The sequence below is a fragment of the Gorilla gorilla genome, chromosome 8 (assembly GCF_029281585.2).
Source record: "Gorilla gorilla gorilla isolate KB3781 chromosome 8, NHGRI_mGorGor1-v2.1_pri, whole genome shotgun sequence".
NCBI classification, from domain to species: Eukaryota; Metazoa; Chordata; class Mammalia; order Primates; family Hominidae; genus Gorilla; species Gorilla gorilla.
Genome location: NC_073232.2, coordinates 117729558 through 117747963, shown reverse-complemented (window position 1 = coordinate 117747963; position 18406 = coordinate 117729558). Strand labels below are relative to the sequence as shown.

The 18406-nt window shown below is 37.8% G+C and overlaps 1 long non-coding RNA gene across 1 annotated transcript; it reads left to right on the top strand.

Annotated features, from left to right (window-relative positions):
- The first annotated feature begins 7772 nt into the window (after window positions 1–7772).
- LOC134759182 (uncharacterized) lies at window positions 7773–15530 on the top strand. Its single transcript, XR_010135122.1, has 3 exons — window positions 7773–7813; window positions 14141–14234; window positions 15417–15530. It is a non-coding gene; the product is annotated as an uncharacterized lncRNA (long non-coding RNA).
- Window positions 15531–18406: the final 2876 nt, after the last annotated feature.

Here is an 18406-nt window from a genome sequence, read left to right as displayed (position 1 = left end):
ACTCAGCTCTGCACCAAGCAGACCTAATAGACATCTACAGAACTCTCCACCCCAAATCAACAGAATATACATTTTTTTCAGCACAACACCACACCTATTCCAAAACTGACCACATACTTCGAAGAAAAGCTCTCCTCAGCAAGTGTAAAAGAAAAGAAATTATAACAAACTGTCTCTCAGACCACAGTGCAATCAAACTAGAACTCAGGACTAAGAAACTCACTCAAAACCGCTCAACTACATGGAAACTGAGCAACCTGCTCCTGAATGACTACTGGGTACATAACAAAATGAAGGCAGAAATAAAGATGTTCTTTGAAACCAATGAGAACAAAGACACAACATACCAGAATCTCTGGGATGCATTCAAAGCAGTGTGTAGAGGGAAATTTATAGCACTAAATGCCCACAAGAGAAAGCAGGAAAGATCCAAAATTGACACCCTAACGTCACAATTAAAAGAATTAGAAAAGCAAGAGCAAACATATTCAAAAGCTAGCAGAAGACAAGAAATAACTAAAATCAGAGCAGAACTGAAGGAAACGAAGACACAAAAAACCCTTCAAAAAATCAATGAATCCAGGAGCTGGTTTTTTGAAAGGATCAACAAAATTGATAGACTGCTAGCAAGACTAATAAAGAAGAAAAGAGGGAAGAATCAAATAGATGCAATAAAAAATGATAAAGGGGATATCACCACCGATCCCACAGAAATACAAACTACCATCAGAGAATACTACAAAGACCTCTATGCAAATAAACTAGAAAATCTAGAAGAAATGGACCTCTTTAAGGAGAACTACAAACCACTGCTCAAGGAAATAAAAGAGGCTACAAACAAATGGAAGAACATTCCATGCTCATGGGTAGGAAGAATCAATATCGTGAAAATGGCCATACTGCCCAAGGTAATTTACAGATTCAATGCCATCTCCATCAAGCTACCAATGACTTTCTTCACAGAATTGGAAAAAACTACTTTAAAGTTCATATGGAACCAAAAAAGAGCCCGCATCGCCAAGTCAATCCTAAGCCAAAAGAACAAAGCCGGAGGCATCACACTACCTGACTTCAAGCTATACTACAAGGCTACAGTAACCAAAACAGCATGGTACTGGTACCAAAACAGAGATATAGACCAATGCAACAGAACAGAGCCCTCAGAAATAACGCCGCATATCTACAACTATCTGATCTTTGACAAACCTGAGAAAAACAAGAAATGGGGAAAGGATTCCCTATTTAATAAATGGTGCTGGGAAAACTGGCTAGCCGTAGGTAGAAAGCTGAAACTGGATCCGTTCCTTACACCTTAGACAAAAATTAATTCAAGATGGACTAAAGACTTACATGTTAGACCTAAAACCATCAAAACCCTAGAAGAAAACCTAGGCAATTCCATTCAGGACATAGGCATGGGCAAGGACTTCATGTCTAAAACACCAAAAGCAATGGCAACAAAAGCCAAAATTGACAAATGGGATCTAATTAAACTAAAGAGCTTCTGCACAGCAAAAGAAACTACCATCAGAGTGAACAGGCAACCTACAGAATGGGAGAAAATTTTCGCAACCTACTTATCTGACAGAGGGCTCATATCCAGAATCTATAATGAACTCAAACAAATTTACAAGAAAAAAACAAACAACCCCATCAAAAAGTGGGCGAAGGATATGAACAGACACTTCTCAAAAGAAGACATTTATCCAGCCAACAGACAGATGAAAAAATGCTGATCATCACTGGCCATCAGAGAAATGCAAATCAAAACCACAATGAGATACCATCTCACACCAGTTAGAATGGCCATCAGTAAAAAGTCAGGAAACAACAGGTGCTGGAGAGGATGTGGAGAAATAGGAACACTTTTACATTGTTGGTGGGACTGTAAACTAGTTCAACCATTGTGGAAGTCAGCGTGGCGATTCCTCAGGGATCTAGAACTAGAAATACCATTTGGCCCAGCCATCCCATTACTGGGTATATACCCAAAGGATTATAAATCATGCTGCTATAAAGACACATGCACCTGTATGTTTATTGCGGCACTATTCACAATAGCAAAGACTTGGAACCAACCCAAATGTCCAACAACGATAGACTGGATTAAGAAAATGTGGCAGATATACACCATGGAATACTATGCAGCCATAAAAAATGAAGAGTTCATGTCCTTTGTAGGGACATGGATGAAACTGGAAAGCATCATTCTCAGCAAATTATCGCAAGGACAAAAAACCAAACATCGCATATTCTCACTCATAGTTGGGAATTGAACAATGAGAACACTTGGACACAGGAAGGGGAACATCATACTCTGGGGACTTTTGTGGGGTGGGGGGAGTGGGGAGGGATAGCATTAGGAGATATACCTAATGCTAAATGATGAGTTAATGGGTGCAGCACACCAACATGGCACATGTATACATATGTAACAAACCTGCACATTGTGCACATGTACCCTAAAACTTAAAGTATAATAATAATAATAATAAAGAAAGACAAAAAAATCAGATTCTGCATAGCCACACCCTAGGGGGATACAGTATGAAAGAGCCAAGTCTATTAGTGGCAGGCAACCAATTTTCAATGCCTTCGGATAGGATTTTTCAACTTTTAATTTGTGTGTGCCCCTTCTCATTTAATGTTCTAACACCTCATGGGCAGCCTTTGTGATGTAGTATAACCCTACTTGTATTCACTAATTGAATGTGCAAATAAAATACAAGGAGCTATTAAGACTTAAGTAACACATTTAAACAATTTTGCATTTTAGAAATCACAACAATATCTATACACAGTGAAAAAATAATAGTACACCTATGTGTAAGACTTGCTTTCTTTTGTTGGCAGACATTGTTTTACAGATATCTCACAGTAATTGTGCTAGTTCGGAAGGTCTGTGGCCAATAGGTTGGGAACTACCACAAATATACTCACTGTATTCAGGCCTTCAAACAATTTATTCACTCTTTCATTAAGTCAATATGTTCTTATACGCTTACTTTTTGCTAAGCACTATGCTAGTGGTGCATAAGATAGTCGTGGTCTGTCCACAGTAAAACGTACATGGTTAGCCATTATTCGCTAGTACTCTTAGGCCCTTGGATGATCATTATAATTATATAATATTTAAAAGTAAAATAATATAATAATCTCTGTTCTTCAGATAAAGAAAGTGGGGTACACAGTTGTTCAATGATTTAGCAACATTTATACAGCTCATAAGTGATACAGCCAGGACTTGGACCTGTAAGACTCACAAAGGAAGCAGTTACGTGAAGGAGTTTTTAAATACAATGCTCTAAGTTTTCTAATATAGGATTTTACAAAGTTTTATGGGAGCTCATAGAATAGAGTGACAATCTGCCAACTCCTCCAATAGATAAGTGCAAGGAAAGCATGATATTTGCAGAAAGAAGAGGGTTTGAGTCTCAGTCCATCCGCAAACAATTTATTTGACCTTTGACAATTGCTCAACTTCTGAATCTTGTGTATGTTTTTTTTTCTTCAGAAAAAAAATGAAAACAACACACCGCTTTTCACATTTTGTTTTGGTCTTTGATAAATAATAAATATCAAATATTTTCCAGATATTATGTTTAAGAATTACAGGACTATATTATGGAAGTGGTGGCGTAAAATATAGACTCAATAATTATTAATTTTATTCCTTAACTTTTGTTTTCCTAGAAAACTCTGAATTTATGGAGGTAGGAATTTGGAGAAAAGCTTTGTCATCTTTTTCAGGAGTGTTCATTTCACTTTGGTGTCATTGGGACAAAGAACAGTTTTGACTCATTTCTGTGTCCTGGCTGTCTTTAGTTCACTGATCTGTAGCAGCCATAAATATTAGTTTGGCCGGGTGCCCTGGAGTCATAAGAAGTGAGGGGTAATTTTAGGTCTTGACTACTCTGTTGGCAACAAAAGCCTTAATTGGCAATCAATGTGTGTAAAGCCATTTAGGAAAGAATGAGTGGGCTGCACGTGGCCACAGGCTGCTCCTACAGTGGGATCACAGGGAACTTGCTCGAGAATCTGATGTTAGAGGATGTTTTACAGCTCCTGTTCTCCCTGCTGGAAGGACAGCTACCTTTTCACAGAATAGGTAAGCCATTCTGCTAACTGTAACATCACCATCATCCCCAACTCTGACATTTCTTACTAAATGAATACCAAGGATGAAGGATAGTGGGTTAAATCTTGAAATGGTATTTAAAGGGGGCCTGGGTTCCAGGCTCAGCCCTGTGTAATTTGTATAATTTAATTAGCATCTCTGGACTCCATTTTCTCCCTTTCTAAATGGAGGAAATGTGTATTGGAGTTGTCTATGCTCGCTGAAAATGATTATGTACTACAACAACAATACATCGGGATATTCATATGTGGACTGCTTTCTGCATTTAGAAGACAGGCAGGCTCTAGGCATATGTTTATACTGGCATTTTCTTGTTAATTAATTCTTCATCCTTTTCTATTTGTGGTCAGGAAAATCTTCCATGTAGTGAAGAGGAAGGGATAAGGTTTAAAACCAAAGGGATAGGTTTAGCATAGCATGAAAACCTTTGAAGTGTTAGAGAAAATACAAGGAGAGTAAAAAGATTTGAAGGAAACTGGGGATTTTGCTGATTGTGTTGATGTTTTTGATTCTGTCTGTAACTAATTCAACTGGCAAACACATCAGGACTCTGGGCTAGGAGCAGTAAGGGGGAAAACAGATTTCTGTCAATTTCTCTCCTCAAGGGACTCAGATTCTCACTTGAGAAATGGGACGGATGGGGCAGAGCCGCCAAGGTAAGAAAGATAATCTCCTCCATTAGGCAGTGTATTCTTAAACCAGATAGGTGGCATGGACATTGAGTTCAGATGTAGGAGATATGGGGTGACAAGGGAAAGAGTCTCAGCGAAGCCTGGCCTTAGAGGCAAGTAAATGTGATTCAGCTTGTCGACAGATGAGGAGAGGACATGTGCATTCCAGGTGAGGAGTAACCTGAGCCAAGAGGCATAGTTAGACAACCATGGCTGGATTGAAAAGTTCTTGTTATGAAATAATGGCGATTAGATGAAAGGTATGTATTAGTCACCTTGGAAATGATTTTTAACATTGAATTTAAAGAAAGTCAGCTGAAAGTCAATGCAAATTATTGATGGTTGTGGCTAAGGTGGATCAGCCCTGAATGTGAAGTAGCCAATGCAGTGGCCTTCAGTACCAACTGTCCCCAACCCACCCTCCTTCTTTGCTCTTCATTTCCATTTTCATGAGACCAATAAACATGACCAAAATTGCCATTAGAAGAATTTGAAAGGAGTTCCATTTGATGTTGGCCCTTCTTCCAGGCCTACCAGGTTTGTGGTGACCTTACACTGTCTTGCACATCCCCTTGGGGTAGCGTCCCATATCCCTGTCCTTTATCACCTGTTGAACTTCAACTGTATCTATACTGAAGCTTCCACTTGTATCCCACCTCTGTTTCCTAAGACTCCAGTTGGCTAAATTGATAAAATGATTGAGCTAATGGCTCCGAATGAAGTCAAAAGAGAGAGTTAGACTCCACTCACTCCACACACACACTTTTTAGACACTAGATGTCAGGTTTGATTCTGGTCACTAGAAGTAGTTCTTTTGCACAAATCCAAAGAAGTAATCCTAATGGTAAGAAATACAAGCAAGACAGAGGGATGTAAGGGACCTTTCAGCTTTACCAACAGGTGAATGCAGGAGATGCTCTGCTCAAAGTGTATCCTAACCTTGGAAGTCTTGCTGCAACTTTCTCCCTATGAAAAACACTACTCCCTTTCAAAGGTCAACTAAAATATCACCACCCTTGGGAAGACTTCTTCAACACCTAATAATAATTAACTGCTTGTTCTCCCTATCATCTTTAATAAAACTGTTTCTCTTATTATATTTAATTTACAAATGAGAAAAACCAAAGTTTAAAGCAGTTAAGGACATGTTCAAGATCACGGAGGTAGTAAGTGGTTAGAGACATGGGGTCAAAACTCTTAACAACCAGTTAATCCATTAAAATTTTATCTCTTCCTCCTCTGAGCCCCTGAAGCATTTTGCTTGTGCCTTTATCACAATAACAACTAGAACGGTCTGTTTTGGACTATGATAAAATGTATACTCCACAGTTGGCCTCAGTATATTACAAACTCCTTGAGTTTAAGTACCATGTCTTATTCATCATTTTATCACCCATAGTACCTATTGAGTACCTGATAAGAATAACGTGCTCAATAAGTTTCATTTGAATTATTGGAAACAAATCAAGAGAAAGCATGACAAAAATTTCCTTAAAGTTGTCATTGTTATTTTTTTCCATATTCACCTGTGGATATGTGTGTGTGTGTGTGTGTGTGTGTGTGTGTGTGTAAGATTCAGGGAAAACTCATAGGCCTAAGTTCATGTCAGATGCCTGTGATTTTGCCTGCTGTGCATAGTATGGAGGTAGAAAACACAGCAGAAATAGGTCCATGAAGCCACTGTTATTTTACAGAGGAAATAACCCTGAAATGTCTATGGGCTGTATCCATAGAACTCCCAGATAACAAAGCCAACCGCATTTCTAATGTATGTCCCTGACAGGATTCCCTCCACATTTATTATTTAGTGTAAATTATATGATAATGATTTTTTAGCTTTCTCCTCCTGGCTTTATCTTTTCTATAAAAAGGAATTCAACCCTAACTCCAGTTGTTTTCAGTAAGGGGTAGGGATTTTAGAGGAATTTTAGCTTCCCTTTCTCTTCTTGCAGTAAACACTATGCAGATAGGTTTTGGAAGATCAAAATGCATCTTGATGCAGGTTCAAGAGCGGCTCCCTTCTTCCCAGCTCAGTGAAGTAAAATACCCTTGAAAGATGTCTGTGGCCTTTCCTTGGCCTGAATTGCCAATCCAGACAGTCACTTTCTAGAATCAAACCCTGAGCCAGACATTATTTACCCACCTCTTGTTTGGATGCTAGGTTTATTCCAAAACATCCTTCAGCTGAAAAAGTTGTTTCGAATCTGTGTCTAGGAGTATAATCTCCCCACTTCCCCCAGGAGCTGTCCAACTCTTTCTCTTAAACTAAAAAGTAGATACATTCTAGCACTATGCATACATAGCGCATTGTAGGTACTCACACCAGATATAGCCACACTTTATTTCTCTTATGCAGATTAACAAATTCACCAAATGTAGGTCACCTTCAAGAGACAGCAAAAGGAAGGCCCGAATCAGTTTTGTTTTCATTAGTGCTACACTTTGCCTCTGTCCAATTCAGGACCCACACATCTTTAATTCATATGTATCGCAGGCTAATAAGCAACAGAGAGATGGCTTAGTGTACAGGGTCTGGTATCAGAGAACTTGGGTAAAATCCCAGCTCTGAAGCACATTACCTCTGTAAAATCAGAAAAGTTACTCAACCTCACTGAGTCTAGGTTTGTAATATGGATGTGCCACAGTGACTGCCTCATAAGGCTGTTGAGAGGGTTAAATAAAAGAATGACCACAAAGCACTTAGCACACTGTCTGTTCTATCCATTTGAGTTATCTCATAGTGTGTGTGTGTGTGTGTGTGTGTGTGTGTGTGTGTGTGTGTGTGTGTGTTTTCTATGTTGCCCAGGCTGGTCTTGAACTCCTGGGCTTAAGTGATCTGCCCACCTAGGCCTCCTAAAGTGCTGGGATTACAAGTGTGAGCCACTGCACCTGACCTCATAGTGTTTTTATCATCATAATCAAGTTCTTCCCATGTCAAAGTGAAAAGGCAGCATGAACTTGACTCCCTTTCTCATGTTACCATGTATCAGATGTGTGGGCTCAGGTAAGTCCCCGAATATCTCAGAACCTGAGTCTTACCTTCTCATGTGTAAAATGGCTAATAATAATAACCACTTCATTGGGTGGTCATGTGCACTGGGTACTAATGTTTGTAAAAATCCTTAGCACATAGTCTCACTACACTAATGCACTTAATAAATATGATCATTACAATTTATTAGCAGGTATATGAGTATCATATTATTATTAGTAGTAGTATCATAGTATTAGTATCATATTAATAATATCATCACATTATCATTAGCACACATATGAGTATCATATTATTAGTAGTAGTATCATATTAGTATCATATTAATATTATTATTATTATCACATTATCATTACTATCAGTCAATTGTATGCTTTTACGAACAATGGCAGACTTCTCTAGAACATCATCCATCTCTGGCTTTCCCTAACTTTCCAAATGGTTTCAGATGCTGAACACCTAAAGCAGCACACCAGGTGGCATTATTTTGCCACTGGAAACACAATACCAGTGTGTGAGCAGAGTGACCAGCCATTTGGCTAAAAATATTTCCATGGAAACCTGCAACTGAGCTTCTCAGTCCTGGGAACTGTTCTCCTCCCTTCCTCTTTCTTTCACTCTCACGTATTGAGTATATAGGCATCCGCCACTAATGAATAACAGGAACCTTGATCCTAGGTTTAAACAATCCTCTCCTAAATTTATCTCTCTTCTAAGAGTTGTTTGAGTTCTTTTCTTTTCTCTCCCTATTTTAATTTTGTTGGGAAGACAGGTACTCTGCTCTGACTCAGTGATAGGCATCTCTTGTTTGTGACATGGTACTTTAGCGTTAGAGAGGAAAGACATTTGTACTTACTCTCTCTGCTTCCTCAGACTCTGTTTACTTCTCAGCAAATAAATGTGTGCTTTGTAACCCTTGCTCCCCAATGTGTACACTCACATACAATTCTCTTTCTTCAAACACATGCTTCCCTAGATGACTAAAAACTTATTAGACAATAACTTTTTCTGCTTTACCTCCTGTCTCTTTGATTGTTCCTTCTCATTAATTTTGATGAGTTCCTTTCCTCCATGCTAATGAAAGATTTCTTCCAAATTCCACCTCCTTCTTCATAAATGTACACTTCCCCCAGGATCCTTGTCTTTATGAATAGATCCACTCATTTTCTCAAGCCAGTAAGCTGGATAGAGTCCTTGAATTCTTATTCTTCTCCATCAACAAAACCACACACACACACACACATGCACACACACACACACACACACACACACACACACACCAGAAATCACTAAGTTCTGTTGATCTCACTGTCTTATTGTTTCTTGAATCCATATATATCTCCTTATTTTTATTACCCTAGTACAGGCCACCATATGTCTTACCTGAATTACTGCAACAGCCTCTTAATTTGTCCCCCATTGCTAATCTTATTTCATATCCTTCAAATTCGTGTCCATAGTTTAGCTAAAATGATCTTTCTAGAATGTATGTGTGATCTGTCTAGAGCACCATTTAAGCCTCCCAGTGCTTTCCTTGTCTCTCTAGCTTTTATACGTCACCAAGCCCAAACTCCACATTCTGACCATAATACGTGCTTTCTAAGTTCCACCATGCCATGATCTTTGAGGAAGGTGAGGATGGTTTATTTTTATTTTATTCTTTTTTATTTATAACACTGAGATAACAGGAAACAAGTAGGAGAGGTTTAAAGAAGAGCAAAGGGCATGTATGTGTGTGCGTGTGTGTGTGTGTGTGTGTGTGTGTGTGTGTGTTTGCCTCTGAGATTCCTCAGCACTGTGATTTGTTCCACCTTGGTAAAAAAGGGAAAGATGTGAAGAAATAAAGGAAATGGTCAAAGAAACCTAATCTAATCTCACAGATAGGATGAAGAGACGGATGCTGTCACACAAGATATCACCAAAAAAAAAAAATCATTTACTAACATCTACGTGGATTTTATGCCTAGAAATTCTTGGCTGCTTGGTTTACTTTATAACTGCTAAGTTTTCATTCTTTTTCTTGCTTGTGTTTAATTGCCTGACTTTTAAACAAGTACATTTGTAGTTGTATTAGTTGAAATTTCAAGCATACCTGTAAACAACATTAAATGCCATTTTGTTTATGGAAAATATCGTGAGCCTTTTCCCCTCACATTATTTGTGTTCGTTGATGCTTTACTCAACACAACAGCAGTGTCCACACTGCGAACCAAATGTTCAAATTATCTTGTGCTTATATCTCCAAAAGCACGAATTCCTACCTGTTAAGTTGCAATTATATCCTATTAGCATAAATGTTTTAATTTTGGATCACTGTTTTTTCAGTCCCTAAATACATAATTGGGGGAGGGACACCTAACAAAAAGCTGACAACAAAATGAATCAAAATTTAGCCATCCTCCAGAAATTAAAACAGATAATCAACAATATGATAATTGGTCCAAGTTAGTTGCTTCAGTGTGCTTGAGTGATAAAGAGTTATGACTGGTGCCAATTCTGATTATTAGAGTGATGACGATGATGATGATGATGATGGTAGTGGTGGTAAGGGTGATGATAGCCAACATTTTATAAGTTCCCATAATATGCCAGGCAAGATGAGACATCTTTTTACATTGATAATTTTCTTCCATACTTATGATAAGCCAGAAAGATAGATGCTTTCAGTATTACTATGATTTCTGTTTCACAGATGAGAAAACTGAGATTTGTAAATGTTAAGTAATTTGGCGAAGGTCTTGCAGCTAGTTATAGGTTGGGAAGAAATCAAATTCAGATTATTTAATAAAAAAGACCTTGTGTATGACATCATGCCAAGGAAATTCTACCAAAGTGAGCTTAATACTCATGGGGCCCTATCATCTTCTATTCAGATTTGTAAATGTTAGCAGGCAACACTATTTACTTCCTTTCTTGGTATTTTGCTCACCATTACAATACATTATGAGACTTCAGCTCTAGAAAGATCTGAGGAAGAAAGAAGCAGTTTCCTTCAGGGCTTTTCTTATTTCAAAAATAGAATGCTTTGTTTAAAAATGCAAACATAGTACATGACTTTTTTCAAAAGTTATTGTACCAGATGCCATTTGTAACACATGGTAAACAATTAAGCAAAACTTTAAAAATACAAACACTTAGGTATAATTTACTTTTACATTCAAATACTTAATTTGTATCAGTCAATTCATAATTCCTCATCGGTCTTTTCCAAATTATTTATCTTCTCTATGCCTCCATATTCTGATTTGTATAGTACAATAATATTATTAGCAAGCTTACTGGGTTGTTGTAAGATTTAACAGAGATAACTTAAGCAAAGCACTTAGTACCATGTCTGGGACATATAGTAGGCACTCAGCGAAGGCAAACTATTGTTATTATTAGAACTTAAACATTAGAAACTCCTTTTATAATTTACCCTAAAGGCAATTAAACATTTATAAGCTGATTTCAAAGTTAGAGAGCAGCTTGTCACCTATAACTCCTTTTGGTGGTTTGTCATATGTCTCAATAAGCCACAGCCAATTGTCCTCCTTGAAGATTTGTAAGCTTAAATAAATGGTATATCTGGCATTGCTTTCCTAATTTCTAATTAGCTATAAAAGTCTACTTCTCCTTCTGCCTAGCTTACTTATTTAACCATGGAGCAGAGAACAGAAAGCTACTTGTAGAGATGTTTCTACAACAGCAGCAATAATTCTGTGACAGTTTTTAAATTTGAATTTCTGGGTCCAAATTTCTTTTTTTTCCATACTTCATATGCATTAGGGTGCACGTTTATTTCTTAGGCTTGGTGTGTATGACATACATACACATGCTCACACACAAACACACACATACAAATACATAAGCATTTTTTTCTGCTTTTTTGGATGCCTGTGGGAGCCCTGTGGCATAGTTTCTGTATAGCTGGGTCTGGGCTTGACTCTTTCCATCAGAAATTTTCATCAACAACTCTTGACTTTACTAGCTGCTACTTGGCTTCATTGTTAGGCTATTTCCACATGGATATGGGATGATTGTGAAAAGTTAGGAGCTGTGACAGAGACAGTAATACACACCTTCCTTTTACTTGCAGTTCAGTGGGCTGTGTCATTAGTTCTAGACAGTGCACTGCAGAAGGAAGTGACCCATGTCACTCTCAGGCTGATGCAGTGAAAAGTTCATGCTTGAAGTCCCCCATGCCCAATATTATTTTATCTACAACATTGACCCAGAATTGTTCTACCTGCAATATTGACAAAAGAGGCCATGTGCCCCCAATGGTACAGGTCCTTGATGATAATTTTAATCAGGCTGGACACATAAGTCACCATGTGGTGAACTTCTTAGAACTATGCTGAACTTTGTGTAAGAGAGAAATACAGAAATAAATCTTGTGATGTTAATCTCTAGTGATTTGGGGATTTTGTTATTATAACAAAAACATATTCTATCTTAACTAAAATGAAGGTTATCAACTTGATAGCTTACAAATCCTAAAGCAAAAGGTTGTCTCTCTCAATTGTTTTGCAGTGTATTTCATAGGATTCTTATAGGCCTGTTTGAATAACACAATGATTCCTAAACCATCAATGTGACTGCTATGGATGAGTAATCTGAGTGTCTAGTCCTATGTGATGATCCACACCCTACTTGGAGAAGAAAGGATCTGAATATACTCAACATCATCAGATGGACTGGAAAGGACTACTCTGGAATGATGGAGGATTAGTTATCCAAAGCATGCTATGTTTATATAGTGGAGCTCTGATAGTTTCCTGAGACCCATCTCTTGTTGGCCTGTAGTGAGCTTGCTCTAATAACAATATAGTGAAGAGGAATAATATATTTGCTCTTTCTAAAGCACTTAAGTGACAGTTTGGATTTTTACTTTTGATCAAACACTTTACTAGAAACATGAACCACGCAGTGGGGATTGGAGAATGTTGTTAAATCCCAAAAGACACAACTAATCTTTTATTTTCTTTTATCAGCTACATGCAATGCCTCACCTTCAATTCAATTCAAAAAACCCATAAAGAGAACTTGCTAACTAAAATACATCGTGTTCAATGGTGTGGCGCAGTGGTTGCCAACCCTTTTGACACTAGGGACCAGTTTCGTGGAAGACATTTTTTTCCATGGACTAGGGGTGGGGAGGATAGTTTGGGGATGATTCAAGTGCATTACATTTTTTGTGCACTTTATTTCTATTATTATTACATTTTATATAATGAAATAATTATACAACTCACCATAATGTAGAATCAGTGGGAGCCCTGAGCTTGTTTTCTTGCAATTAAACAGTCCCATCTGGGGGTGATGGGAAACAGTGACAAATCATCAGGCATTAGATTCTCATAAGGAGCATGCAGTCTAGATCCTTCGTATCCACAGTTCACAATAGAGTTTGAACTCTTATGAGAATCTAATGCTGTCACTGATCTGACAGGAGGTGGAGCTCAGGCAGTAATGTGAGTGATGGAGAGCAGCTGTAAATGCAGATGAAGCTTCACTTGCTTGCCTGCCACTCACCTCCTGCTGTGCGGTCCAGATCCTAACAGGGCATGGATCAGTACCAGTCCATGGCCCAGGGGTTGGGGACCACTGGTGTAGAGGATAGGGCCAGTGGGACAAAGCATGAGAGTAGTTTGATTAATATAAGTGGGAACCCAGAATAAGGAATACTTCTGATTTTTGGAAGTAGAAAAACTGAAAGGAAAAAGAAGAACAATTGGGATGGGCCCTGAATAGTTAACATGATGTCTATAGCTAGAAAATGGATAAAATGCCTTTCCAGCCTTGGAGACCAGCATGGGAAAGAAGCATGAGTCTTTATGGTTGTTGGTGTCATGGGAGAATGGTCCCAAAGTGTACAGGATGGGCAGGAAACTAATGATAGGCTAAAAGGGTGATTGAACAGAATCTAACAGGGACTTTTACAGGTATTGGGATGGATTTATGGAATTCAGGAAAGGCTGGTACAATGCCCCATGACTAGCAATAGCAAAGAAATAGTCAAGTCAGATAATCTGGGACAATATTGGCACTCAGCAAGTTAAATTGGTGTTTGTGAGACAGAGTTTCTCAGGTCTTTTAATATACTGATGTAAACTCTGAATCTCATAAAAGTGGAATATAATAATATAGCATTTCCAAAATGCATTTGACCATGAAATTTTTGAAATACAGCATCTCTTGGTACTATATAGAGCTCGGTGATGCATATTCAGGAATGAAGGCTTGGCATAAACTCATTTATTCTGTTTTGTCTGACTATGTATTATATACTTACATCGTATATTTTAAGCTATTGAGAACAGGAAGGTTCCTTCTGAATTCTTTTCTATCCCATAGCACTTTATTGCTGGTGGGTTGCAGATGGTGAGCAAAGAAGAGGCCTCTATCTGAAAGGGATCAAAGAGTCAAAGTAGGGCATGGAGACATACAGGTAAAGCTGAATTGTGGGCAGTGGTGTTATTGAAGAACAGTAATTAGAAAGGTACATGGTACTTTTGAAAAGATTAAGCCACATGGAGGAATCAAGTTAGAAGTGAAAGTTGTAAAAAGACCTTTAGGATGGTGTGGTAGCCATACATAGAAAATGTGGCCAGTTTGCCAAAGCAGTAAGAAGCTTCATAGGACAAAAAACAATAGTGTCCTTTTTTATGGCTGCATGGTATTCCATGGTGTATAACGTACCACATTTTCTTTATCCAGTCTATCATTGATGGGCATTTGGGTTGAGTCCATGTCTTTGCTATTGTGAATAGTGCTGCAATTCAGGGACATGAATGGAGCTGGAAGCCATTATCCTCAGCAAACTAACACAGGAACAGAAAACCAAATACCACATGTTCTTACTTATAAGAGGGAGTTGAACAATGAGAACGCATGGACACAGGGAGGGGAACAACACACAGTGGGGCCTGTCGGTGGCAGAGGGTTGGGAGAGGGAGAGCATCAGGATAAATAGCTAATGCATGTGGGGCTTAACACCTAGGCGATGGGTTGATAGCTACAGCAAACCACCATGGCACACATTTACCTATGTAACAAACCTGCATGTCCTGCACATGTATCCCAGAACTTAAAATTAAATTAAAAGAAATTTAAAAATAACAATAGTGTCAATGAGGATGAATGGAATTTATCCCCCAAAAGCATGTTCCTTTTCATGTCTCAGGCTCCTTCTCCCATGGCCATTTATTTTTCATCCTAAATGCATGTAAAATTGAATGTTGTGCTTAGCACTGTATTTTCTAAAAAAACATTGTAACTGGTGGAAATCCAATAATCATTTGCCAGTGACTGAAGAGTAATGTAATAGTTTATCAATGTATCACTCAAAGATTCAGTGAACAGAATATTTACTATTATTTGCACAGAATGGTGTTACCTACTCCCTTCTCCCATATTTTATAAATAACAAAAGTAAAGCAGAGTGTGCAGGATGCCAAAAATAGTGTTTAAATGACTGAAACAGGAAATCAGAAAGGAAGGATGCCTTTTGAAATATATATAGTTAAAACAGGACAGACGTTCTTTAACTAATATTCCATATGCAGTGTATGCAGAGAGTACACACAGACAGCCAATATTTTCTATTCTCTCATCTCTTTGTCTATTCCAGATCCCTGCTCAGGAACCCACTGTGGGCCAATCAACAGCTTCCCAAAACGAGTCAGGGAGTTCCAGAAGCTCCCATTCCAGTGCCAGCTGAGAATCCATTTGGATAATAACGGAGTAAAAACTCTGGTTTGGAGAAAGTTTCTGTAATGTTTTTCTTTTTCCTTTTTGGTGGAAGGGAGAATAAAGGAGGATATTGCCTGGTAAGCATGCAAAGAAAAAAAGTCACGCCAATTTCACTAGAATTGCCCAGAACCTCAACTCTGGTGAACTTCAGGTGACAACACTTCACACTGTTTACATGATTGGGGCTTCCCTGGAAACTGCGCTGATCCTGAGATGATTGAACATTTAGAGTAAAACCCTTGATGTAGTTCATAAAATTGGATTCAAATGAAAAGTTTAATGTGGAGTCATTCGAAAATAACACTAAGAGCTCTTCCCTGAATTCAAAAGAAAAAGGAAGGAAAACATGTTAGTCTTAGCAGGAGCCAAGGCTGCAGGTGGGGGAAGATGGAGAGGACAGTGTTTGGGTTTTATTACGTTTACTTTTCTCTTGCGGAAGAATACAAGATGGATGACTTGATGCCTGAGGTAATTCAGTATGTTTCACCAATTTGGAGATGGTCATTTGTCCATACTTAAGTCTCAGAAATTATGTTGAAATATTATAATTTCTGTAAGCTGGGAAGGTTACAATGTGGTGGTTGTCATTGCCCGGGCATGCACAAACTTGATCGTGATTCGTGGTGGCATGATTAGACAGACAACTGCAACCCCTTGACACTTAATTCCAGAAATCATTTAAGAATCACTTGAAAAAGGAATATATTATTGTTGTCCTTCCAATAACCGAGTGTCTTCTGAAAACCTTTCATTGTCACTTTCTGGTAATTGAACAATGAGAACACACGGACACAGGAAGGGGAACATCACACACTGGGGACTGTTGTGGGGTGGGGGGAGGGGGGAGGGATAGCATTGGGAGATATACCTAATGCTAAATGACGAGTTAATGGGTGCAGCACACCAACATGGCACATGTATGCATATGTAACAAACCTGCACGTTGTGCACATGTACCCTAAAACTTAAAATATAATAATACAATTTAAAGAAAAGAAAAAGGAATATATTGTTGTTGTCCTTCCAATAACCGAGTGTCTTCTGAAAACCTTTCATTGTCACTTTCTGGTAATACACAAGGACCAGAACTTCCTGAGTGAGCATTAGCAGCACAGAAAAAATCTGGGAGATAATGGTGGAGCTCTGTTAAGAAACGCTACATCATCAACATTGTTAACGCATTTAATGGCACGAAGGATTATATTAAAAGAAAATATATAGCTAGTGATGACTCTGAGTCAGAGTGATTCAAAAGAATAAAATTCCGGATGTGAAGAAGTTTAGGACATCTTAAACCTATTTATTTTATTTTATTACATATACACAAGGCTGATATAAGATAGCAATCAATGTCTATATAAATTTAAAAGATCCATTTCAACAAGTATTAAAGTATCAATCTAAATGAAAATGATATATTGTTTTAAATTTTAATTGGCATTATTACTTCTTTCTTAACTGTGCATTTTTTTAAACAGCTTATCTGGCAACTGACAGTGTCTTACATTCCATAGAAAACAGTAGAATAGTAGATTTCTTTCTCCTGAATGTTGTTTTCCTGACATTAAAGATGCCAAAGGCAGTTGCAGATTAAACCGGGGTTGCAGCACAAGTTGTGACCCATCCATCCTATTCTCCCAGAATCAGAACTGTTCCTACTTGACCTTATCCCTTCTGCTAGGAACATCTTGGCTTCAGCAAAATCACCACCCACCCTGAGAATGAGTTCCCATTAAGCCATCAATGTCCATGACCCAATATGCTACCTCAGCTATATGAATCAACTGCACTGCCTGTTTCACCACTGGCCCAATGGAAAGCAGCTGCCACCAAATTCTCCCTTTTTCCCTATCCTGCTGAAGATTAAGTTTCCATACTTCTAGATCACTCTAATGGGCTATCACAAAACTTTTCCATTAGAAATGTCTTATTGTATGAACATACTCCTTTCTACTCCAATTGCTGTTATAAAGTTGAAATTGAATTGTACAAGATTATAGAGAAGTGCACCCACACACATACACACAAACACATGCACTCACACTTCCCTTTTTCTTCTCCTTCCTTTTATCATAGGAGAAATAATTTTTAGGGCTCTCCATGTTCAACTTTCTTTTCTCTCTTCTTATTACCAAAAGGTAGTAGCACTTATGCTTAAAAAAACAAACTAAGATTTATCCATAAATGGTAATTTTTTTTGTCTTTGAATAGTTTCCCTGCTTTGTCAGCAAATTAAGTGTTTACCTGCAGTCCTTCATTGCATTACCAGGTTTAAAAAATCACTCCTGCCATCACAGTGAAGAAAAATGATGACTACAAAGAAATAATTATTAGAAACTTGAAATGAATCATTCTTTTATGATCCTGCACTAAGACTGCAGATCTCCCTAAGGGAGATGACCAGAGAAATATTTAAGTCTGTCTCTTTCAGTTAACATTTTTATTTAGAAATTGACATAAGGCTGAAAAAAAAAGGACAGTATTGAGTCATGAGCTAATTTTGTTATTGTTATTTGAAAGATCTCAGGGAAAACATGTTGATATCTACAGAGGAAGAAATGTGTCTGAAGTTTACAATAGTTGATTATTTTTTAATGACAAAAATGAAAAATTCAGCTCTTTAATGTTCTCTCTTAAAATACTGAGCTGCAGACCCCTTGAGATAAACAATTTTATGTGTTCAGTTACTTCCACTGTGATTAGGTCAGCAATCTATCATTTATTGCAATTGTATCAGGGTAGAGTAATGTGAATCATTAAATTTTTTACATAATAGAAAAATAAAAACCTTTAAGTTTATAGCTGACCAGTAGCAAAGTTAATTTAAGATGTATTAACATTTCTCTACCTTAGTAAAAAATGTAAATG